Source organism: Gadus morhua, chromosome 15 (genome assembly GCF_902167405.1).
Source record: "Gadus morhua chromosome 15, gadMor3.0, whole genome shotgun sequence".
Classification (NCBI taxonomy): Eukaryota; Metazoa; Chordata; class Actinopteri; order Gadiformes; family Gadidae; genus Gadus; species Gadus morhua.
Genome location: NC_044062.1, coordinates 28,472,639 through 28,497,718, shown reverse-complemented (window position 1 = coordinate 28,497,718; position 25,080 = coordinate 28,472,639). Strand labels below are relative to the sequence as shown.

The 25,080-nt window shown below is 43.8% G+C and overlaps 1 long non-coding RNA gene and 9 other non-coding genes across 10 annotated transcripts; all 10 read left to right on the top strand.

Moving 5' to 3' along the window:
* The first annotated feature begins 573 nt into the window (after window positions 1-573).
* Window positions 574-645, top strand: trnaa-cgc (transfer RNA alanine (anticodon CGC)). Its single transcript has one exon. It is a non-coding gene; the product is annotated as a tRNA-Ala (tRNA).
* A 598-nt stretch (window positions 646-1,243) lies between these two features.
* trnat-ugu (transfer RNA threonine (anticodon UGU)) lies at window positions 1,244-1,317 on the top strand. The gene has a single exon. It is a non-coding gene; the product is annotated as a tRNA-Thr (tRNA).
* A 438-nt stretch (window positions 1,318-1,755) lies between these two features.
* trnas-aga (transfer RNA serine (anticodon AGA)) lies at window positions 1,756-1,837 on the top strand. The gene has a single exon. It is a non-coding gene; the product is annotated as a tRNA-Ser (tRNA).
* A 317-nt stretch (window positions 1,838-2,154) lies between these two features.
* Window positions 2,155-2,226, top strand: trnaa-ugc (transfer RNA alanine (anticodon UGC)). Its single transcript has one exon. It is a non-coding gene; the product is annotated as a tRNA-Ala (tRNA).
* Window positions 2,227-3,104: 878 nt separating this feature from the next.
* On the top strand, window positions 3,105-3,176 carry trnaa-cgc (transfer RNA alanine (anticodon CGC)). Its single transcript has one exon. It is a non-coding gene; the product is annotated as a tRNA-Ala (tRNA).
* A 581-nt stretch (window positions 3,177-3,757) lies between these two features.
* Window positions 3,758-3,839, top strand: trnas-aga (transfer RNA serine (anticodon AGA)). The gene has a single exon. It is a non-coding gene; the product is annotated as a tRNA-Ser (tRNA).
* Window positions 3,840-4,767: 928 nt separating this feature from the next.
* Window positions 4,768-5,444, top strand: LOC115560037 (uncharacterized). Its single transcript, XR_003979668.1, has 3 exons — window positions 4,768-4,997; window positions 5,134-5,211; window positions 5,346-5,444. It is a non-coding gene; the product is annotated as an uncharacterized LOC115560037 (long non-coding RNA).
* A 16,850-nt stretch (window positions 5,445-22,294) lies between these two features.
* Window positions 22,295-22,366, top strand: trnaa-cgc (transfer RNA alanine (anticodon CGC)). Its single transcript has one exon. It is a non-coding gene; the product is annotated as a tRNA-Ala (tRNA).
* Window positions 22,367-23,506: 1,140 nt separating this feature from the next.
* Window positions 23,507-23,588, top strand: trnas-aga (transfer RNA serine (anticodon AGA)). Its single transcript has one exon. It is a non-coding gene; the product is annotated as a tRNA-Ser (tRNA).
* A 1,262-nt stretch (window positions 23,589-24,850) lies between these two features.
* trnaa-cgc (transfer RNA alanine (anticodon CGC)) lies at window positions 24,851-24,922 on the top strand. The gene has a single exon. It is a non-coding gene; the product is annotated as a tRNA-Ala (tRNA).
* The last annotated feature ends 158 nt before the right edge of the window (window positions 24,923-25,080 follow it).

Genomic DNA, 25,080 nt, shown 5'->3' with positions numbered 1-25,080 from the left:
ACGACGAAGATTCAGGCCTGCCGACAAGCGTTGGCCAGTTCTGCTATCTGTACGCAGACTACTTCTCTAAGAAATGTATGATACCGTACTGCCAGTCGATAACCGATTTCCCCTCTTGTATCGTTAAGCAAACTTTCATGTATCGGTTGCCACATGTACAATTGAAGTAATCTGTTTTCGGCTCATCTGTAAAGCTTCTCATGTAGGAGTGCTTAGGTCCGATCACTAAGATGTGATCAAAGCAAGCTGTGGTCAAGGGTGTAGGACTATTTCACAATTTGATCCCACAGCCTCAAGCGTTGCAGTCTGTTACTGTTCGAACAACTGATAGACTTGAGGTCGATAAGCACCATTGTCCCGGCCAAGCGGTTAAGCTGATGCACTAGAAATCCATTGGATCCCCCGCTCCATGATTGAAATCTGCCACACCAGTTTACCACCTCTGCTTTTAGCAGGCAGGCCAAATATCTTCATCTCTTAGGATGGCCTAGTGCAAGTCAACCTATTGATTGGCTGTATCATTAAGCAAAGCTTCGGGTATTGATAGTAGAGATGTACTGATTATTACATAAAGGGGATGTAGCTCAGTGGTAGAGCGCATGCTTCGCATGTATGAGGTCCCGGGTTCAATCCCCAGCATCTCCAAATTGTAGTGTAGGTGATGCGATGATTATGAATGAATCCCTTTTATAAGGTAGAAGTCAAAAATGATCCGATCACGAAACATTGCTGAATGTTACTGTGTAATGAATCATTAAACAAAATGAGGTCACGCAATGCTTTACCTACCAAAAATGTTGCAGAATGCTAATGTTTGAACATAATAGAGCATTGAAATATCGAAACTGTGTGGTTAAGGTGATGGACTAGAAATCCATTGGGGTCTCCCCGCGCAGGTTCGAATCCTGCTGTCAACTGTACAGGTTAATCAGTGTATGTTTAAGGGACTGTTTAAAGGATCAACAGAAATATGTCATGTTACTGCAGACCTCTTTCGTTGTCTTCCCAATCATTTGCTGAAGCATTTCTCCTGAACTGAGAGGGGTGCTGTGGCTGGGACTGTCATAGTGACTGTCTAGTTCACAGAAGAGGCAGTGTTCTAATCACATCAGTAAGTTGTATAATGTAAGTAACCTACTCAATTGGAATTCCTTTAGCCGCCAGTTCTGATAGCTTAACACATGATCGGGCCACGCTCCATGAGACCTTTTTCATTGGTGTATCAAGTAAGCAAAACATTAGGGGTACTGCGGCTTAGCTGGTGAAAGCGCCTGTCTTGTAAACTGGAGACCCTGGGTTCAACTCCCAGCAGTACCTACACTTTTTGCAACAGCATCATCTGGTGTAGATGTGATAAAAGTGTTTCTTGCAGTTGTAAACTTGCAATCCATCAATGCAATAGACTTTCCATCAATGACAACGGCGGCAGGCAAGCAAAATTCTCTATAAAATGTATGATACCCTAGTGTCAACTGATGACCTATTTGTCCCTTCTATCGTTAAGCAAAGCTTCAGGAATCGGTTTTACAGATGTACAATTGAAGTAAAACAGGGGACTTCTCTCAATGGCAAAGCGTATGCTTCTCATGTAGAAGGCCTGAGGTTCAATGCCTGCCGTCTCCAAGATGTGATCAAAGCAAGCTTCAGTCAATTTGAAGACTACTTCAAAATTAGATCAAGCAAGGCTTAACCTACCCTAAGTGTTCCAGACTCTTCCTGTTCCAAAAAAACACAGACTTGGAACTCTAAAAGTGTGTTGTCGTGGCCGAGTGGTTAAGGCGATGGACTAGAAATCCATTGGGCTCTCCCCGCGCAGGTTCGAATCCTGCCGACAACGGATCTATCTGAATACGATTAATCATTCCCTTGTTTAGCCAACACATACTCATATTACGGTGAAACTGCATGAAATCAGTGCAAATATGTGAATCAAAGCATGTAGAAGGCGCCATATATAAAATCCGGCATTATCTGGACAGGCACTTAGCATTCGATGTTATTTGACAACATGTTCTCCAAACATAAAATGTTAATATTTAAAGGTCTGATAGATCCGAAGACTAGTGTTGTCAGGTCCAAGTGCTGAATGCCATGGACGAGAAAACCCTTGGTGTTTTCCGAAGCAGGTTTAAAATGTAAATTATTAGGCAGTAAGTGGATGTAGCTCAGTGGTAGAGCGCATGCTTTGCATGTTTGAGGCCCCGGGTTCAATCCCCGGCATCTCCATTTTATTGCCCTAGAAAAGTCAGGTGTGTGCTATTTTAATCAAATGAGGTCACGTAATGCTTAACCTACCAAAGATGTTGCCGATTGCTAATGTTCGAAACAAGTGAGAGAATTGAAACTGTGTTGTCGTCAACGATACAGGTTAATCAGTGCGTGCGATTTCAAATGCGCACGCTTTTGTGCGCTTGTGCGCTCAAAAGCTAGTGTGCGCTCAAAAGCTAGTACCGGTCAACACATTGATATGAGTACGGTACGTTTATGCACTAAGTGTTGACAGCCACAGAAGAGAAAAACATTGTTGCGTCACGACGAAGATTCAGGCCTGCCGACAAGCGTTGGCCAGTTCTGCCATCTGTACGCAGACTACTTCTCTAAGAAATGTATGATACCGTACTGCCAGTCGATAACCGATTTCCCCTCTTGTATCGTTAAGCAAACTTTCATGTATCGGTTGCCACATGTACAATTGAAGTAATCTGTTTTCGGCTCATCTGTAAAGCTTCTCATGTAGGAGTGCTGAGGTCCGATCACTAAGATGTGATCAAAGCAAGCTGTGGTCAAGGGTGTAGGACTATTTCACAATTTGATCCCACAGCCTCAAGCGTTGCAGTCTGTTACTGTTCGAACAACTGATAGACTTGAGGTCGATAAGCACCATTGTCCTGGCCAAGCGGTTAAGCTGATGCACTAGAAATCCATTGGATCCCCCGCTCCATGATTGAAATCTGCCACACCAGTTTACCACCTCTGCTTTTAGCAGGCAGGCCAAATATCTTCATCTCTTAGTATGGCCTAGTGCAAATCAACCTATTGATTGGCTGTATCATTAAGCAAAGCTTCGGGTATTGATCGTAGAGATGTACTGATTATTACATAAAGGGGATGTAGCTCAGTGGTAGAGCGCATGCTTCGCATGTATGAGGTCCCGGGTTCAATCCCCGGCATCTCCAAATTGTAGTTTAGGTGATGCGATGAATATGTATGAATCCTTTTTATAAGGTAGAAGTCAAAAATGATCCGATCACGAAACATTGCTGAATGTTACTGTGTAATGAATCTTTAAACAAAATGAGGTCACGCGATGCTTTACCTACCAAAAATGTTGCAGAATGCTAATGTTTGAACATGATAAAGAATTGAAATGTCGAAACTGTGTGGTTAAGGTGATGGACTAGAAATCCATCGGGGTCTCCCCGCGCTGGTTCGAATCCTGCTGTCAACTGTACAGGTTAATCAGTGTATGTTTAAGGGACTGTTTAAAGGATCAACAGAAATATGTCATTTTACTGCAGACCTCTTTCGTTGTCTTCCCAATCATTTGCTGAAGCATTTCTCCTGAACTGAGAGGGGTGCTGTGGCTGGGACTGTCATAGTGACTGTCTAGTTCACAGAAGAGGCAGTGTTCTAATCACATCAGTAAGTTGTATAATGTAAGTAACCTACTCAATTGGAATTCCTTTAGCCGCCAGTTCTGATAGCTTAACACATGATTGTGTAAAAAAAAGGCACAGACTTGGAACTTAAAAAGTGTGTTGTCGTTGCCGAGTGGTTAAGGCGATGGACTAGAAATCCATTGGGGTCTCCCCGCGCAGGTTCGAATCCTGCCGACAACGGTTCTATCTGAATACTATCAATCATTCCCTTGTTTAGCCAACACATACTCATATTACGGTGAAACTGCATGAATCAGTGCAAATATGTTAATCTAAGCAAGTAGTATATACTATATGCTGTTTGGGTCCATTCCTATCTGAACACACTTCCAGTTGGGGAGGGGTGGGGGTGGAGGGGGGTATCCCTATTCACAAGAGCCACTTCCTGTTTATGGTTTATGACGTGTCATAAAACCCATTGTGTAGGGATGACAGGTGTAATGCCTGTGGTGGACCTGCAGGGGTCGCTGGGGTGCGGGATCTGTATAGGCAGAGGTGTGTATGTGGGTGTGATTAGTGTGTGTGTGTGTGTGTGTGTGTGTGTGTGTGTGTGTGTGTGTGTGTGTGTGTGTGTGTGTGTGTGTGTGTGTGTGTGTGTGTGTGTGTGTGTGTGTGTGTGTGTGTGTGTGTGTGTGTGGTATGCGAGGCCAGGGCGGCTGGTCTGTACGGGTGTTAACAGGAAGATCACAGTGCTGTTGGAAGGACGGCCAGCCGGCAATGTGGACAGGGGGGCGAGGCCCTTGATGGCGGAAGTGGGCATACAGACGATGTCATAGAGAGTGTGAGGTGGGACACAGTAGATTACGTGAAAAGCGCTATATAAATTGAATCTATTATTATTATTAACAGATATTCTAGTGATTTTCATCTAACATGGTGTATTTGGATCAACTTTATTTTACCATTAGTAGATTGTCTGTCTATGATGCGTTGAGTGGGCGTAGGCCTGTAGGACCTACGTGTGCGTGGGTCCAGTACCTATTGGACAGGCGTCTATGACGTCGGGGCCTTAGGTGTGAATGTCTACCGAGGGACTGCTATCAGGCATAAATATACGGGCCCCGTGATACGGGAGCGTACGACCTCCGACCCTGACGTTAGGCACGCTATTCTAAGTTAGTAAACGCGTCGTAGCAGTTGGAAGAAAAAAAAAAACAGCGATCCGTCCTGCACAACTATGCCGACTGACTGTAAGTATTCATATGAGTGTATCATGATTATATTATGACTATGTCTATGTGAATCAGCTGTTTATATCTGACCGTAGCTGCGATTACTTCACAGCGAATTGCGGTGCCGGAGGCGAGAGCGTGAAACAGCAGCAGGGTCCACGTGGAAGTATGTTTTTTGTTTTGTTTTTTATAGCAGCGTGTAATATATAGTTCCATAACACTCACTCTATCATTATTATTATTAGTTATGGTATATTCATGTAGAACAAAGATTAAATTTGTGTTTTTCCAATGTGTAACAGATTTGCCTGATATTCGGCTCAACATTCAAAGACCGATTCTAGCAGACCAGACTAATGTGCTGACAAGCGGTAGTTTTGGTAAGTTGTTAATACGTCCGCCATTAATATATCTATAGGTGTATTACCAAAATAAATTATATATTAATTTAACATCTAAAACAACCAAACCTAACCCCGAATACTCTTGTATTTTGTTTTTGATCCACGTTTAGTACCTATCGAGGCCAATGTCATTCAGCGAACCCCCGGACCAAATCGACTGTCCAAGAAGAATTTGAAAAGATTGGCGGGGGTAGTGGTGGCTATACCCTGTACACCACTGGCCATAGAACAGCTACAAATTCCTTATAAAAAGGCTCGCAAGGATGCCACACATAATGGTTTAACTCCGGAGTCATAAATCCGCAAATTGCGCCACATGGAGCGGCATGGACTGATCCCAAACACCGTGTGATCGGGGACGTGGAGGTGTATGTGCATGAGTCGCCTACAGAGACCGTCACTGTGCAACCGGATGGGACTATACAGCACGGTAGGAAATTCAATGAAAAAAAAAAGCATGTATATATTCTATAGAGTGTAATGATTATGATGGGATTGATACTGATTTATTTTCTTTTTTTTTCTATTACAAGCAGCCCATGGAGATCCCCAGTGTGCGCCACCACCAGAGCTGACCGCCGACGATTGGACTGGTCTTGACGACATCTCGTCCTGGACTTCATCGTTGTTGGAACATATCGACTTCACTCCTGCGCAGTGGATCGACTCTCCAGCTACATCCGTAGAGGCTACCACCAGTGCAGAGCCTGTACAACACCATCAGCCTGCAGATCCTGCATCTGGACCCCTACAAGCCATTCAAGACCCTATCAGCGACCCCCCGTGCACCGTGAGTCCCATCGCTCATGAGGTAGCGGTGCCGAGGCTACCAGCCGGTCCCGCAATTGCTGTTGATGAACACCATGCAGGGGTGCAAGGTGATAAATGGCGTAAACAATTTGCTGATAAACTAGCTGTGTTAACTGCGTCGGTAGATGTAAACTCCTTAGGCATTGCTCGTCAGCGTAAACTGGGGGTGGAGGCTGGTAAACGTGTTGACAGTATATATCAGAAGCTCGAAGAACAGACGAAGAAGTCCTTCACGGCTCTCAGGGCCGAGATTGCGCGTGATCGTATGACTGCTGAATCCCCAAACACTGAGACCAGTAATGGTCGTGCTATCGTTGCCCTTCAGCGTAAGCATTTGGATGCCGTGGCAGCTGTGCGTGTCAACACGCAGGGCATAGTGAGAATTAACGCGCAAGAGGGGTTAAGAGCTGCTAAAACCGCTCGAAAATTCTGGTTAATGCAATCTGCTAGCGAAGCCAGCGTCAATGCCTATCGGGCAATGAGTACCGAGATGTCTGTGATTAATGAAACACTAGCAAAGCTTACGATGAATGCTATTATTTGATTTGTGTTTTTGTTTTTTAATGTTTTTTTCTTTTATTTCATGGAGAGGGTATCTTTTGTTTTAAACTGCATGTAATAAAACTTTTTTTCTTTTAATACCTGACTACTTAACGTTTTTTTTTTTTGTTTTTTTTTTAAATATTATTATTTATATATATATATATATATATATATTTTTTTTTTTTCTATCTATTGGCATAAAAACTATAGCTGTACACTATGCATAACGCCATTAGCCCTAGAAAAAGGAAGACGGTAATCCCAAGAGACGGCGTAGATCTGATAGTGGGGGTAGCATTATGGATTTAGAACTTGAAGAGATGGCAATGAGGTATGACGCAACCGGCGATACGTCTCATTTGTCGGCCGTAGGACATGTGGGGGGTGGGGGCATGTATGCAGAAGGTTGTTTAGACATGCGGGAAATGTGTGTTGGCATAGATAGAACTAGGCGTGTGTTAATTGCAGCTGATGCATGGGGGCATAGCATGGCTAATGCTCTATATCAGGCAGCACAGATAAATGTTTCGAACGAATCAGGTCTAGATGAGATGGTGGGGCTAGAGGCGCCAGGAGATTTAGACACTAGGGGTGTGTTGTATGCGGGGGCAAACACACGAAAGGTACTTAACGCTGTCGGGGGGTGGTTGGATAGTGCACGAGAGTCTATACATATCAGCGCAGATCGATGTATTGCATGGGTCGCAATGTGATGAAGGGATTGGCGAGGGTTTTCAGGACCCCCCGGCTGTGGCAGGGGTCCCTATAGAGTCGAATATACAGGTCGGTGGGGGCGGTGTGGGGGGTGGTGGCGGTAGTTGCGTGGGGGGCGGTAGCGGTAGTGGCGTGGTGGGCGGTGGCGGTGGTGGCGGTGATGGTGGTGGCGTGGGAGGAGGCGATGGTGGTGGTGATGTTGATGGCGATGGCAGTGGTGACGGTGATGGCGGTGGTGACGGTGATGGTGGTGCTGCTGATGCTGATGATGGTACACCTGTGCCTGCTGTAACGGGGGAAGATAATGACGAGTTGCATACCAGATTATTTCCCCATTTTAACGGCTTTGAGGTTAGACAGGCCATTGATCTGAGAAGTATATCCCTTGCAAATTTACAGGAGGTCCCTGATTTGATCAGGGAGAGGCTGTCGGGTGTCATAACGAGCTGCTCACAAAGTTCAGCCGATGGTAGTGTCTTAAACGTGGTGCTGAGAGGCCCTTCATTGGCCTCTCGGGTGACGACTACAATGCGGATTTGTTTATGGACCATATTAGCCAAGTCATGCAAAGTAACGACACAGGTCTGACGGATGACGTGCTAGAGTTGGTGGTCACAGGGGTCCACAACAAGCGGGGTGGGGCACGTTTGAAGTTAAAAAACATTCCCTATGATGAAATCATATACAAGAAGAAGCTAAGTCTCTACACCCCGAGTAATACTCATAACAATTTGTGTTTCTCACTATGCATGACACATTTTCTGCATGAAGGGGTAACCGGGGGTGACACAGCGTCCGAAGAGACTAATTTGGAGGCGGCTCGCAAATTACACAGTGATCTGGGGTTTGACCCGGATCACTCTGTGGGTTTCTCGGATGTATCCAAATTTGAGAGACATCTAGATGTTAAAATCCTGATATTTCATCATAATGACACATTCAGGAAGCTGGAGATGTTCCAGACACATACAGCCCAGCATCCTAAAACAGTATGGCTGTACCTCCATGATAACCATTACCATTGCATAGAGAACAGAACGGCATTCTTTGGTACGGGATATGTGTGTGAATATTGTTACAAGGCCCATGAGGGAATTCTATTCCACAAATGCCCGATCCATTGCAATGTGTGTCTGACAGTGTGCGATAGACTAGCAGGTCGTACGATAAAGTGCAAGGACTGCAGTCGTATATGCCGCTCGCAGGTCTGCTACAACACACACAAGAAGCATTCTGCCAAACATGACATGATACCTTGTGAAAAGCTCAAATACTGCGATCGTTGTTGTAGACAGTATATCATACCGAAGAAGAAGAAGAAGGGGGAGGGGGAGGAGGAGGAGGAGGAGGGGGAGAAGGGTGACGCTAATGGTCATGTATGCAGCGATGCAAAGTGTCGTAAGTGTGGGGAGCCGATGCACGAAGAGGGAGTACATGATTGCTATATCCAGCCGTACGACAAGAAAAAGAAAAAGAAACGCAGGGGTGGTCCATCGGATGACGATGATGACGACGCTCCGCCTAATAAATACATATACTATGATTTCGAAACGCGCGTGCATGATGGTCGTCACGAAGCAAACTGTGTGGCGGCTATTACGTCTGAAGGCATAGAATGGTATGCTACCGGTCTAGATTGTGTAAGAGAGTTTGTGAAACGCTACAGAACAGGGGAGTATACGTTGTATACATTTGTGGCACACAATGCGTCGGGCTTTGATAACTATATCGTCTTGGACTACATGACCAAGCAGGGTATTAAACCCGTTTTAGTCATGAAGGGTAGCAGAGTCATTTTGATGCGTGATGACGCCTACCAGCAGAGATGGGTCGACTTGTTTAGCTTTTTGCCCATGCGACTGGCTAATGCACCGGAGGCGTTGGATTTTGATGATATGGTAAAAGGTTATTTTCCTCATAAATTCAACACACGGGCCAACGAGTCTTATGTCGGTGCCTACCCTGAGATCTCATATTATGGTTATGATTCCATGACTAGCGATCAAAAGACAGATTTCGCTATTTGGTACAGATCTGTACGACACAAAAAATTTGACTTTCAGAAACAGCTGCGTCGCTACTGTGTCAACGATGTGATGATCCTGTACACAGCGTGTGGGATCTACAGGGAAAATTTCATAGAGTGTGCCAATATAGACCCCCTGGCCTATGCCACCCTGGCTTCGGCGTGCATGGCCACCTTCAAAAAGTCGTTCTTGAAGAAAAACGTCCTGGCATTGACCTACGAGGGGGTCTATAGGAAAAAGAAAAAGTCGTTCTCATGTGCATCCATCCAGTGGCTTGAATATCTATCCCGCTCCAATAGCCTGGAGATTCGGCATGCTCTCAACCATGGAGAGGCTAAATATGGGCCATTCTTCCTAGACGGACATGCCCCGTCTATAAACACAGCCTATGAATTTGCAGGATGCTTTTATCATGGGTGTGAACATTGTTACAACGCTGGACACCAGAACCCTGTCCTCAAGAAGACCTATGGCGAATTGTGGGTGCAGTTTCACCTCAAAGTCAAGGCTCTCAAAAGAGATCATGGTTTAAGAGTCGTGGTCATGTGGGAGTGTGAGTGGCACCGTCTGAAAAAGACCAATGCTGCAGTGCAGGCATTCTTGGCTACTCTGAAGATACAACCCAGGATTGATCCTCGCGACTCTCTCTATGGGGGTCGCACCAACGCCATCAAAATGTATCACAAGGCCGAGCCCGGTGAGAAAATACGCTACTATGACTTTACCTCTCTCTACCCCACAGTACAGGCTCGCTGTCCTTATCCTGTAGGGCACCCCCAGATCATTTTCAGGAATTTTGGTCCTTTGGATGGGTATTTCGGCATCATCAAATGCACTGTGTTGCCCCCCAGAGGTCTTTACCATCCTGTGCTCCCTTTCAGGTGTCATGGGAAGCTGATGTTTCCCCTCTGTGGTACATGTGCCGCTGAGCTCAATCAGACAGCCGCGTGTCATCACAGCAACGATGAACGGGCTCTGACAGGCACCTGGGTGACTTTTGAGCTACAAAAAGCAGTTGAAATGGGCTACGTGTTAATCCAGATGCATGAGGTGTGGCACTACCCCAAACGGTCAGAGACTCTGTTTAAAGGGTATGTCAAAACGTTTCTCAAGCGTAAACAGGAGGCTTCAGGATACCCCAGCACAGTGGATACTGCGGAGAAACAGCGGGTGTATGTGCAAAACTACCTGGCAAAGGAAGGCATACTGCTGGATCGCGACAACATGTGTGTGAACAAGGCCATGCGTAATTGCAACAAGTTGATTCTAAACAGTCTGTGGGGTCGCTTTTCACTACGCCCAGACCTACCCACTTGTGAGCTAATTTCTGAACCTGAAAGGTTCACTCAGCTCATGTTTAGCGACAGCTATCACATTAGTCACTTTTGCTTTATCTCTGATGCTGTGGCCCTTGTACAATGGAAACACGTAGATGCACGTCTCGCAAGGGCGCGGGATGTCAACGTGATTGTGGGGGCTGTGACTACCGCCCATGCCAGGCTCATGCTCTACGATCTTCTAGACAAACTACAGGAACGTGTCCTCTATTGTGACACAGACAGCATCATTTTTGTTTCTAAGGAGGGTGATTGGGTACCCCCTTTAGGCCCTTATCTGGGCGACTTGACCGACAAGATAAATGATGGTGATCTGTATGGTACCGAACAGGAGGATTACATTAGCGAATATGTCTCAACAGGTCCTAAAAGCTATGCATACCACACCCGTCACCACAAGTCTGTCGTCAAAAGCAAAGGGGTGACTTTAAATGCGGCAAATGCTGCAGTGGTCACCCAGCAGACACTGAAATGTCTATTGGATGATTTTGTCAACCAACGGCCTCAAACCCTCGACATCACCACCACAGTAGATACCATCCAGCGAGATAAGACTAGGTTTCTGCTTAAAAACGCTACTGTAGTTAAACGGCTTAGGGTAGTTTACAACAAACGCAGGGTCTTCCCCAACTACACCACGCTTCCTTACGGTTATTAACTATTTTGTTTATTGTTTTTCGCTTTTTCACATGATCCATGTTTTTTTTTCTTCTTCTTTTTTTTACATATCGTTTTCATATGATCCATGTTTTTAATCATTTTATATTTTTTGAGGGGGTATGCATATTGTGTTAAGAAAATCAGATCATACTATGCTATAATCATGTTATTAACTATTTTGTTTTTTTTATTGTTTTCAAATGATCCATGTTCTCTTCTTTCATCTTTTGTATTTTAATCATTTCTGTATTCATATTGTATCTGTATATACTCTTTTAGGCATCATGTATTAATGATGAATGACTGTGCTAATAATCATGTTGGTGTTAATAAAGAATGTTAACTGTCAAATGTTTCACGGTTCTATGGTCACAATACATCCGTCCATCAGAGGGGGTGCACACAGACCGCAGAGATGGCTGCTGTACACACTACGTTCGACCCTAGACTTCAACACCCGTTCAGCATGGTAGTATCGGGACCTTCAAACAGCGGCAAAACCTACTTTGTCAAAACAGTCATTGAAAATATGGATCAGTTATTCTCAGAAAAGATTGAAAATATAGTATATGTTTATTCATGCTGGCAGCCCATATATGATGATTTGCTTAAAATAAGGAACATTCACTTTGTAGAAGGGATCCCCAAATCTCTATGTGATGATGCAATCTTACCAGTCCATACTAGAAATCTGCTCATTATTGACGACTTGATGAACGATGCATGCAATAATATAGAGGTTCAGTACGTTTTTACCAAATATGTACACCATCGTAATCTCAGCTGTATGTTTCTGGTTCAGAATTTATTTATGCAGGGTAAAACCAGCCGTACAATTAGTCTAAATACCAATTACATGGTTTTGTTTAAGAACCCTCGTGACAAATATCAGATTATGTTGATAGCCAAACAGATGTTTCCATGCAAGACAAAATATTTTCTAGAAGCCTTCAACGATGCTACCGACATGCCTTACGGCTATCTGCTTGTAGACTTTAAAGCCATGACCCCGGACAACATGAGACTTAGAACAGATATATTGTCAGACCGACATGTTGTATACACTCAGAGAGCCAAAGTGATTAGCCCAAAAGACCATGTCCTCACGTATAAGTAGAAACCGTGAGCGTCTTAAGCAACTATATAGCGCCCCTCCGGCTCAGCGTAAAGTTATCCTCAGGACAGCCAACGCCGACTTTATCAACTCGCTGTGTGAAATAGCCTTGAACATTTTACAGGGCAAAATACCTCTGACTCCACGCCAGCATACGAAATTGCGTAGACGAAAGAAGGACCTCAGAATACTCGCCAATAAAAATGTACTAATATCTAGAAAGAAAAGACTAATCAATCAGACTGGTGGATTTCTTCTACCCCTACTGTCTGTGGCCATACCGTTGTTTACAAGCCTGTTCTCAAGAGGCGGGTGATTATAATGGATCATACGCACAAGATGTATCTAGTTCCTCAACATCAGCTCGATGCCTTAAAGCATACCCAACCCAGGGATTCTGTTAGACAGACTGCTGAAAATGAGCTGGATAAGGCCATTGCGATGGTGTTGAACACTCCCGATACAGACCTATATGAAAAAGCGGCCAGGTACGGTGCTGTCCTGCAGCGTTATCTATCCATGATAAAACAAGGGCAACGCGAACACGGAGAATTAACTCTGTCACTTGCTGAGGGGGACCCAGTTCATACGCCTATGTCGGCACGGCATGGTGTTGATGACGATGATGGCACCGGCGATCATATTTATAAGGATATAATGAAACATATACCCGTCAGAAGCAAGAGCAATACCAGACATATCCTGGACTCTTTAAAGAAATCTAAAAATGTTTCATGGACGGACAAGGGGGAGATCATATTACAAGGCGAAACTATTAAGGGGTCCCATATGTTTGATTTGTTAAAGAATGTTACCGCCCCTTACCATGTTGTCGAATCTGTCAGACCACAGGGCTGGAATGTATTTCTGAAATCTTTAGCCAGTAATAATATACCACTATCGTCTATCCCTAATAAGCAGCTCAGACAAACTGTAAACATGTATAAGCATAGTCCCGTCACTACGGACGACAATGCGATGGCCTCCGTCCCTGTCTCGTCTGATAAAAGGAGGAAACGCAAGCAGCCATTGTCATCTAATACTTCCCCTGGAATGCATATGGCCGAGTGGTTACCATTTTAAATCATGTATCTAAATGTATGTGTTACCCGTAAAAAAAGAAAAGAAAACAGTACGACTAAAATGTAATCAAAATATTGTATTTTTTATTATCAATACAGAAAACAAACATAACAACACGTGTTACATGTTACATCCGCATACACATGACTGCACACACGTCATATCATGTTCATTACAGACATTAGGTTGTACACGGTTAACAAAGTCATAAACCTTTTCATCATTACGGGGTAAATTATCCCCATACATTTTCAAAAACTTATGATAGGATACCCCTTTTTGCATATTAAACAAGAAAAAAACACAATGATGCCCACATGCTGTACTTGACGGATCCTGGACCTGTTGTGTAGAATGAACAACATCTATACAGTGCTGATCGAGAAAACGCTGTATGGTCTCAGGAAACTCAGAGTATGAGGGAGGGTTACCGTAGGAGTCGAAAAAGTAACCCTGTTTCTCATCTGTAATATAAATAGCTAGCCAATGTGCACCGGCCATATGCGAAGGTTCGGTGTTGACCACCATCATTACTAGGGATGGGCAAAATGATTCTTTTCCGGGAACTAGTTCTTTCAGTTCAGTTCACTATAACGATTCGTTTATTTGATTCGTTCGTTTTGATTCGTTCGTTACGTCAGATTACCTTATTATCTTAAAAAAAAAAAAAAAAAAAAAAAACTTTTTTTTATAATTTTTTTTTTTTTTTTAATTGGTCGTAAGTCTGGATAGGACCGTCAAGACCGCAGTCCGCCGTTTGGAGATGCCTGCTAATTAGTATGTCGAATGTCCCACCAATATTTATACCACTTGCTTACTCTCTATATTTCATTCATGGTTTTACATTTATAATTTTATTTTACTTTACATTTAATTCTTCATTGTTCAGGCATTACAGAACTTGCATGGTCATAAATTAAAAAATACGATCTGCAGTTTAATTTCTTTGTTTGTTCTTAAATTGACGTAGAATGGAGCAAAGACTCCTGGGATTGGGAAATGCATTTATCCAATAAACAGATGGAGGTCAAGTCTATTTTCGAAAAAATGTAGGGGGATATATGAGTCGAATGGTATGACCCAAGATACGTCAGACAGAGAAAGCGCGCATATTCGACGGTACCGCCTTGTCATTGGTTTACCCAGGTGCCATTCCAACACCATTGCTACCTCTCATTGGCTGAATCTTTGAGAAAGTTGTAGACTCAATCAATGGAAGTCGCGGGGAGACGGAGCTCTGTTCGTTTGTATATTTTATTTACGTGACCATATGTTTGGTTTATGTTGAAAAAAAAGAATCAAAGAACCAGTTCTTCTTGTTTTGGGGAACTAGTTCTTGTCGTTCACGTTCGGGATTCGTTCGTTGTAACGAATCAGTCGCGACCGACACATCCCTAATCATTACAGGTCTCTGATGAATTTCCCGGGGTAGGTGATTACACGGTAACGCACCAAGAAAATATGCCGTGTGGGCCATTTTCTGACACACTGCTGTTAGCTCTATAGTATTCATAGCGCACCGACTTTTTCAGTAATAGTCCAACAGCACCTGCCGTCTATTTGATATTTCTATAACAGAATCATAAACTGCATAACATATCAAATTGACCGTTGTAGCCAGTGCTGCTCTGAATCGTGCCTCTAGCCTCACATTCCCTGTTCTGACTAGCGATACATGTTGTCCACAGCCCTCATCTGCCTCAAGGTTGAAACAAAATAATGCATACCCGTCCCCGAATTCCTTATGATTAATAGCTATTTCTCTATCTTTGAGCTGACGACCTGTAGCCTGAATGAGCTGGAAATATTCTCGAGTATAGAGGCCATTTCTAAAGTCAGGCTGAAAGGGTTTAGAGGGATATGCTTGACCGTCGCAATATAGGGATAAGAACTCAATGCCGAAATGTTGGAATCTGAAAGGATTCCTGGCATAGCTCCCTGTGAATGCTTCGTTATTCACAAAACCTATAATAACCATCTTGGGTATTTGTCCTAGAAATAGATTATCCTGTGTGCATATACGGCTGCCCGCAGCGATGGATACAATCTTTAGACATACCCTATCAACAGGGTATTTAACGTTAGCCTGGTTTAACGCACGGGCATGTGCCAGCTTGACGCCTGGTGCTACCGATACCTTTTTAATGAAAACATTTGCAGACACTATAGAGACACGGTATTCCACAGCACCATCGGACATGAGACAGAAATCATTTTTTGCTCTAATGAATCTCATACGGAGATCAACTCCGTTAATCATCAGTTTCTCCTGAAAAAACATATCGACGTGTATAGGGGATATCAGCTCCGCTATACGACTTCGCCCCGTATATTCACTCCTTGTCGTTAAGCCTAGATTGAGACCTCCAGGAAGAATCTCGTCCATATGTCCGTGTGTGTCTTTCTGGAATAGACCACAACCAAATTGGGTGTCTAATGTCCCGTTTCCATAGTTTAGCAGGCATTCTATTATGCCTCTGTACGGATAGGTGTTTGACGACTGGGTGATAAGCCTATCACCCAGAGTAATATCTACTTGGGAGAATAACGTGCATCCTGGATAGTTAATCAGTCCAACGGGTGCCGCCGGCGCCAAGTCTGTTCCATCAGGATTAGTAATCTTGATCCTCAGGTGTAAATACGTATTGTTTAGATCTATATAGTCTTCGCTACTGGCCGATACAAAGAACTCTATGGGGCCACCATCTGTTAGCGCCGATAGCGGGGGTATTTCAATACATGTACTTTTTTCTATCGAAGTCTGCGTCATCGGCAGGGAGAAGAGATCCAGTTCGCTCTTAATGCATTCGTCTGACATGTTATGTAGCAACGCCATTGTTATTCAGCCCACCTGCTATACTAGATGAATATATCGTTAGCCGCCCCTCTAAAACGACGGGTTGCCCCCTTCCTGATCCTTTTAGGTTTGGCTCTCTTTTTGATGGATGCCAATCTTTTATTCTGTTTACGACGTCGTGCTGGTGCACGGGTACGCCCACAACCTATAGGAGGATACTTTGTTGCTCTTCTGGCATATACCCTCATGCCTGACCCCTGCTGTTTGGGCGTAGATGCAGCATGGGCTATGTTGGTCATAACGTCGCCTATAATATGTTTAGCAGCAGTCTTCAGATGAGGCTTTGCTATGCTAACCCCTCGCCTAAATAACGGAATAGCCATTCTAAAGAGGCTACGGAACATCCCACCGATGCCAGCACCATATTGTGTGCTGCTACCCTCATAGCCAGGTAGCCCACTCCCTGCTTGGTTTAAATAATACTGAACATATTTGTTCTCGTCGTAAGGCGGTCTATACCCCCTCATCCCTATAGATGGGGCTATGAATTCTACTGTTTTACAGGTCTAAAATGCAGCTTGAGTATCACTTTACCATATGTGAATTTTATATTTGTATTCTGGTCAGACTTTAGATCGATTTCAATATCTCCAAGAGGGTCTCGGGCTACGTGTACGTAATGCGGCTTGTCGAACATGTGAATGCAGTGTCTCCTGCTGGTGTCGGTTACATTAATACTCCTTAGCAGGGGTACATAACTATCTCCGACCAGCTGATGGTCGACAATGTCGCTATATATGAACATGTTGTAACACCCCCCGTGAATATCGGTGGGATGGGGGGCATATGCTGCATACGATTTATGGGCCTGTAGCTTGACACCTGTATCGAAACCCAGCATAGCAGCCAGTTTTCCTCTAAAGACGATAGATAGGTGATCGTCTCCTTCTACATAAATGCGGTTTCTAATACCTTCATGATGTAGTATAACTTTACTGCCAGGATTATATTTGGGCCAAGTCTTGTTGATTTGTAGTAATAACGATCCGATACTCTCATAAAGCCCACCAACTAATAGACATGATGTCCTATGACCCGTTTTACCATCGTGAACGGTCATCGTAGCGTCCTCTGTAGGAAAACTATGCCAACTGCATGGGTACTGAGCTTCAATTAGGCCTACTTCATAGGGCTGCTTGGTGTGTATAGATTTTGCTAATTTAGTTCTAAAATTCCATATCTTATTTTGCGGGTAGATCCCTGCCGATGCATTACTCGCTAGAGTCACATAGAAACCCCCAGACACCTCCTTATCCATCGTACACTCTGGTTATAATGGATTGTATGTCTCTTGTATGTCTCTTTACGCATCGACTAGTGTCTTTTCAGCTATCCATGAATTGAATGCCTCCGGCCACCCCAGCCATTTGACATATAGCAGATTCTTAGACCCCTCCCTTTTTCTATCTATAATCTTTTCTATTTTATACACCTTGTTTTTAGACACTATAACTTCTTGCAGCTCTTTCTCGTAAAATGTTCCATGGACAGGGGCACCTGCATAGTCTTGCAGCTTATAGACTGGAGGACACCTTGCAATGCGCTGCGATATTACAAAATATTCATCTGTAAACGTCTGCTCATACCCCTTTCGAAATGTAGCTCTGACTTTTGAAATTCTAACCGTGTCACCAACATCGTATCTAAACACCACCATCGGCTCTTGAGTGGTTTTGTATAGCGTATTAAACACTGTTTTCTCATTATCTTTATCAACACTGGCCGGGGTCATTTTTATCGATCTATGATATGAATGGTTATAAGCATGGACCATATCCTGTAGTTTATCCACATATCGTTTGGAGTTGGCAGCTGTTAAATATCTCCACATGCGGGTTTTCAGAGTCCTGTTGAAGCGTTCCACTATACTGGCCTTGGTCTCGTTAGATGTAGAGAAATGTTTGACATTGTACCGCTCCATCAAACGCTGAAAGATCTTGTTATAAAATTCTTTGCCAGCGTCAGTCTGCAGTTTATCGGGGGACCGCCCTTCACCAAGAATATCATCAAAAGCTTTAGCGACGTCGATAGCCCTCTTGGATGGTAACGGACGAACCCATGCATGTTTTGAGAATACATCGATGCACGTCAACAGAAAATGCACACCATCATTTTCGGATGCATACTCTGCCATATCCACTAAATCAGCCTGGAACTGTCTATCTATTCCACTATCCAATACTCTATTTCGGCGGAAATGTATCGGTGCAGGTACATGCAGGGTGTAGGGATCCTGCTTCAGCAACCATTTCTTGATATATTTTAGTGGAGGTACTGCACCCTCACTATGCTCAAGGGCCGTTCTTAGTTTATTGATGCCGCCGTAACCCCCTGGTCCGGAGGGATCATAATAAGTCTTATGCAGCCGTTTATCCATGTCGTATGCATGCAACAAAAAACGAATACTGAAACACTGATCAGAGTTATCCATCCTTTTATTTAAAATGTCTGTCCACTCAAAACAATTCTCAGATAAAGCCTACATGCATTTTTATTTTTCTGCACCATTTTACAAGCCATCATTCTAGCAGTTCTAATACCCTCGGCGTTTGAGGCATTATTCAACTTCAAGACATCCGATACAAAAGCACATATACACATGACATGTCCGATGGTAAAACAGTCACCATCGGGGAAATGGGTAAATATTTCAGCTAACATTTGATCAGTAGGTTTATCATACAAGAATTTCATGACCAGATCATTCCAACCCTTATACGTGCATTTGATATAGGCATTATGCTGGACATATGTATCATTTTCTATGGCAGCATACATCAAAACGGATAGTCTATCTGATACATACTTGCTATCCGCATCATACGCATAAGAAAACAACACCCCCATTATAAACGCCACCCACCAGCAGGCTTTGGTTTGCCTAATGACAATGTAGGACGCCACATTTGTATGGCTTCATGTATCAGAAGCAGATGTTCATCGGACACACCTTCGGTGGTCATTAAATCCAGTTTTTCGGTATTATAGGTATTGCATATTAAATCACATAGATAAGATTCGACCACAACATAGATTTTTCCGGGGGACACAGTCAACCCTGTAGTCTTCTTTAGAACAGTTTCTAAAAGTAACAGGAAGGGGTGTCTGTCCAGGATGACACAAATGTCATGGTAGTGGGATTCGTAGTGATGATGTGTCGCTCCCTGCAGGCATGAATGGCGTCGTTGACTTGGGCAATCACACTGGCATCCCCAGCAGTCCACTTGCTTCTGATGGTTGATGATGGCCACCACACAGAGCCCCGTGGTAAATCGCAGAACGGCCAGCGATGCAGGGTTTAAACGGATCTGTATTGATACAGGCCATCCGTCGTCTCTCATAGCAGTGTCCACCTCCAGCTCACTGTCCTCTCCGACGTGTAGGAAGGTCAGATTCAATCCGGTCAGATAGATGGCATACTCTTGAAGCCAGTGGGGTCCGGGTTGTACAGCCTTTAAATCAGCAGTCTCCATAGCCACACCCCCACCTTGCACATGTTCATCATTGACCTGTGCTGCATAGCGTATCAAAAATATACCATTAGAATATGAAAATAAAAAAAACACACAACACCCACATATTAATATAAGGTATAGTCTATCAAAAAACACATTTAAAAAGGAAAATAAACCATCCCTTAATACTACTAGCATGTACCCCACCTTCTTATACATTGCTGACATTTTCTAACGCTAGCATAACCCTAAACATACTCAAACACACCATGTACCCCATCATCAAACCCAGACGACTCAAACAGGCACATTCGGCATTCATCATCAGCTGTGCTCCATGGTTCTTCATTCGTCTTAGCCATAGAATCAATCTCTGCAAAAATTCCACGTAGTGCAGACAAATCAGCCCACTGCATGAAAAAGACATTATCAAAATAATCAGCAGCTTCTAAAACACTGGTGCGTAGAGGAGAGCTACCGACGCAATGCATATCATAGCACTGTGGTAGCTCGTCTGTATCAACACAGCGTCTGAAAAAAATGAACTCCTGTGGTCTCTTCGTATGATAGTTTGCATCCATGCGATGAATCCTCGATTCAAACTGAAAGGTCCATTGGAATACATGGGTTCCCGCCTGCCATGTACCCCGGACGCCGTCTAGCATGGGGCATAAATTCTCCAAGAAAAAATTCCATTCGTGAACGTTCAACCGCCACTCTGTAGCACAATCTTTAACATTCAAAATAACACAGCCATCGACCCATGATATTACATACTCCAAGCCGTATTCGCCAACGTGGGTGAATGAATCCCCGGCACTCCGGTCTCTCAAGCCTAAAACAGGCCTCGTTCTTTTGAGTGGAGCATTAAGCAGTACCGCATCTCCACAACTATTGACATAGTTAGACACAGGCGTACTAAAGACGGACATACCATCAGGCATCTGGTTTTCAATGTCCTCATTGCTCGACGCAGAGTCGTCCATGGCGGGAGAAGACAATGGTGTAGGGGTACGAGGGCCCCTATACAACCAAATAGCACTATCTGATCTACGGGTTTCTTCTGATGAGCAGTCCATGTTGAATGAAAAGAACACTGCAGAACACTTGATGAATGCGGAGACCCTACAGCAGCCGTCGCCCCCTTTTTATACTATGTTTACGACCCGTCATAAAACATAAACAGGAAGTGGCCCCTGTGTATAGGGATCCCCCCTCCACCCCCACCCTCCCCAACCGGAAGTGTGTTCAGATAGGAATGGACCCAAACAGCATATAGTATATACTACTTAAGCATGTAGAAGGTGCCATATTTAAAATCTGGCATTATCTGGAAAGGCACTTAGCATTCGATATTTTTTGACAACATGTTCTCCAAACATAAAATGTTAATATTTAAAGGTCTGATAGATCCGAAGACTAGTGTTGTCAGGTCCAGGTGCTGAATGCCATGGACGAGAAAACCCTTGGTGTGTTCCGAAGCAGGCTTAAAATGAAAATTCTTGAGCTGAGGGGATGTAGCTCAGTGGTAGAGAGCATGCTATGCATGTATGAGGCCCCGGGTTCAATCCCCGGCCTCTATTTGATTGCCCTAGAAAAGTCAGGTGAGTGCTATTTTAATCAAATGAGGTCACGTAATGCTTAACCTACCAAAGATGTTGCCGATTGCTAATGTTCGAAACAAGTGAGAGAATTGAAACTGTGTTGTCGTCAACGATACAGGTTAATCAGTGCGTGCGATTTCAAATGCGCACGCTTTTGTGCGCTTGTGCGCTCAAAAGCTAGTGTGCGCTCAAAAGCTAGTGCCGGTCAACACATTGATATGAGTACGGTACGTTTATGCACTAAGTGTTGACAGCCACAGAAGAGAAAAACATTGTTGCGTTACGACGAAGATTCAGGCCTGCCGACAAGCGTTGGCCAGTTCTGCTATCTGTACGCAGACTACTTCTCTAAGAAATGTATGATACCGTACTGCCAGTCGATAACCGATTTCCCCTCTTGTATCGTTAAGCAAACTTTCATGTATCGGTTGCCACATGTACAATTGAAGTAATCTGTTTTCGGCTCATCTGTAAAGCTTCTCATGTAGGAGTGCTGAGGTCCGACCACTAAGATGTGATCAAAGCAAGCTGTGGTCAAGGGTGTAGGACTATTTCACAATTTGATCCCACAGCCTCAAGCGTTGCAGTCTGTTACTGTTCGAACAACTGATAGACTTGAGGTCGATAAGCACCATTGTCCTGGCCAAGCGGGTAAGCTGATGCACTAGAAATCCATTGGATCCCCCGCTCCATGATTGAAATCTGCCACACCAGTTTACCACCTCTGCTTTTAGCAGGCAGGCCAAATATCTTCATCTCTTAGTATGGCCTAGTGCAAGTCAAGCTATTGATTGGCTGTATCATTAAGCAAAGCTTCGGGTATTGATAGTAGAGATGTACTGATTATTATATAAATGGGTTGTAGCTCAGTGGTAGAGCGCATGCTTCGCATGTATGAGGTCCCGGGTTCAATCCCCGGCATCTCCAAATTGTAGTGTAGGTGATGAGATGATTATGAATGAGTCCCTTTTATAAGGTAGAAGTCAAAAATGATCCGATCACGAAACATTGCTGAATGTTACTGTGTAATGAATCATCAAACAAAATGAGGTCACGCAATGCTTTACCTACCAAAAATGTTGCAGAATGCTAATGTTTGAACATAATAGAGAATTGAAATGTCGAAACTGTGTGGTTAAGGTGATTGACTAGAAATCCATTGGGGTCTCCCCGCGCAGGTTCGAATCCTGCTGTCAACTGTACAGGTTAATCAGTGTATGTTTAAGGGACTGTTTAAAGGATCAACAGAAATATGTCATGTTACTGCAGACCTCTTTCGTTGTCTTCCCAATCATTTGCTGAAGCATTTCTCCTGAACTGAGAGGGGTGCTGTGGCTGGGACTGTCATAGTGACTGTCTAGTTCACAGAAGAGGCAGTGTTCTAATCACATCAGTAAGTTGTATAATGTAAGTAACCTACTCAATTGGAATTCCTTTAGCCGCCAGTTCTGATAGCTTAACACATGATCGGGCCACGCTACATGAGACCTTTTTCATTGGTGTATCAAGTAAACAAAATATTAGGGGTACTGTGGCTTAGCTGGTGAAAGCGCCTGTCTTGTAAACTGCTGGGAGTTGAACCCAGGGAACCAAGTGTAGGTACCCTGGGTTCAACTCCCAGCAGTACCTACACTTTTTGCAACAGCATCATCTGGTGTAGATGTGATAAAAGTGTTTCTTGCAGTTGTAAACTTGCAATCCATCAATGCAATAGACTTTCCATCAATGACAACGGCGGCAGGCAAGCAAAATTCTCTATAAAATGTATGATACCCTAGTGCCAACTGATGACCTATTTGTCCCTTCTATCGTTAAGCAAAGCTTCAGGAATCGGTTTTACAGATGTACAATTGAAGTAACACAGGGGACTTCTCTCAACGGCAAAGCGTATGCTTCTCATGTAGAAGGCCTGAGGTTCAATGCCTGCCGTCTCCAAGATGTGATCAAAGCTAGCTTCAGTCAATTTGAAGACTATTTCAAAATTAGATCAAGCAAGGCTTAACCTACCCTAAGTGTTCCAGACTCTTCCTGTTCCAAAAAGCCAGAGACTTGGTACTTTAAAAGTGTGTTGTCGTGGCCGAGTGGTTAAGGCGATGGACTAGAAATCCATTAGGGTCTCCCCGCGCAGGTTCGAATCTTGCAGACAACGGTTCTATCTGAATACTATCAATCATTCCCTTGTTTAGCCAACACATACTCATATTACGGTGAAACTGCATGAATCAGTGCAAATATGTTAATCTAAGCATGTAGAAGGCGACATATTTAAAATCTGGCATTATCTGGAAAGGCACTTAGCATTCGATATTTTTTGACAACATGTTCTCCAAACATAAAATGTTAATATTTAAAGGTCTGATAGATCCGAAGACTAGTGTTGTCAGGTCCAGGTGCTGAATGCCATGGACGAGAAAACCCTTGGTGTGTTCCGAAGCAGGCTTAAAATGAAAATTCTTGAGCTGAGGGGATGTAGCTCAGTGGTAGAGAGCATGCTATGCATGTATGAGGCCCCGGGTTCAATCCCCGGCCTCCATTTGATTGCCCTAGAAAAGTCAGGTGAGTGCTATTTTAATCAAATGAGGTCACGTAATGCTTAACCTACCAAAGATGTTGCCGATTGCTAATGTTCGAAACAAGTGAGAGAATTGAAACTGTGTTGTCGTCAACGATACAGGTTAATCAGTGCGTGCGATTTCAAATGCGCACGCTTTTGTGCGCTTGTGCGCTCAAAAGCTAGTGTGCGCTCAAAAGCTAGTGCCGGTCAACACATTGATATGAGTACGGTACGTTTATGCACTAAGTGTTGACAGCCACAGAAGAGAAAAACATTGTTGCGTCACGACGAAGATTCAGGCCTGCCGACAAGCGTTGGCCAGTTCTGCTATCTGTACGCAGACTACTTCTCTAAGAAATGTATGATACCGTACTGCCAGTCGATAACCGATTTCCCCTCTTGTATCGTTAAGCAAACTTTCATGTATCGGTTGCCACATGTACAATTGAAGTAATCTGTTTTCGGCTCATCTGTAAAGCTTCTCATGTAGGAGTGCTGAGGTCCGACCACTAAGATGTGATCAAAGCAAGCTGTGGTCAAGGGTGTAGGACTATTTCACAATTTGATCCCACAGCCTCAAGCGTTGCAGTCTGTTACTGTTCGAACAACTGATAGACTTGAGGTCGATAAGCACCATTGTCCTGGCCAAGCGGTTAAGCTGATGCACTAGAAATCCATTGGATCCCCCGCTCCATGATTGAAATCTGCCACACCAGTTTACCACCTCTGCTTTTAGCAGGCAGGCCAAATATCTTCATCTCTTAGGATGGCCTAGTGCAAGTCAACCTATTGATTGGCTGTATCATTAAGCAAAGCTTCGGGTATTGATAGTAGAGATGTACTGATTAATATAAAAAGGGGATGTAGCTCAGTGGTAGAGCGCATGCTTCGCATGTATGAGGTCCCGGGTTCAATCCCCGGCATCTCTAAATTGTAGTGTAGGTGATGCGATGATTATGAATGAATCCCTTTTATAAGGTAGAAGTAAAAAATGATCCGATCACGAAACATTGCTGAATGTTACTGTGTAATGAATCATTAAACAAAATGAGGTCACGCAATGCTTTACCTACCAAAAATGTTGCAG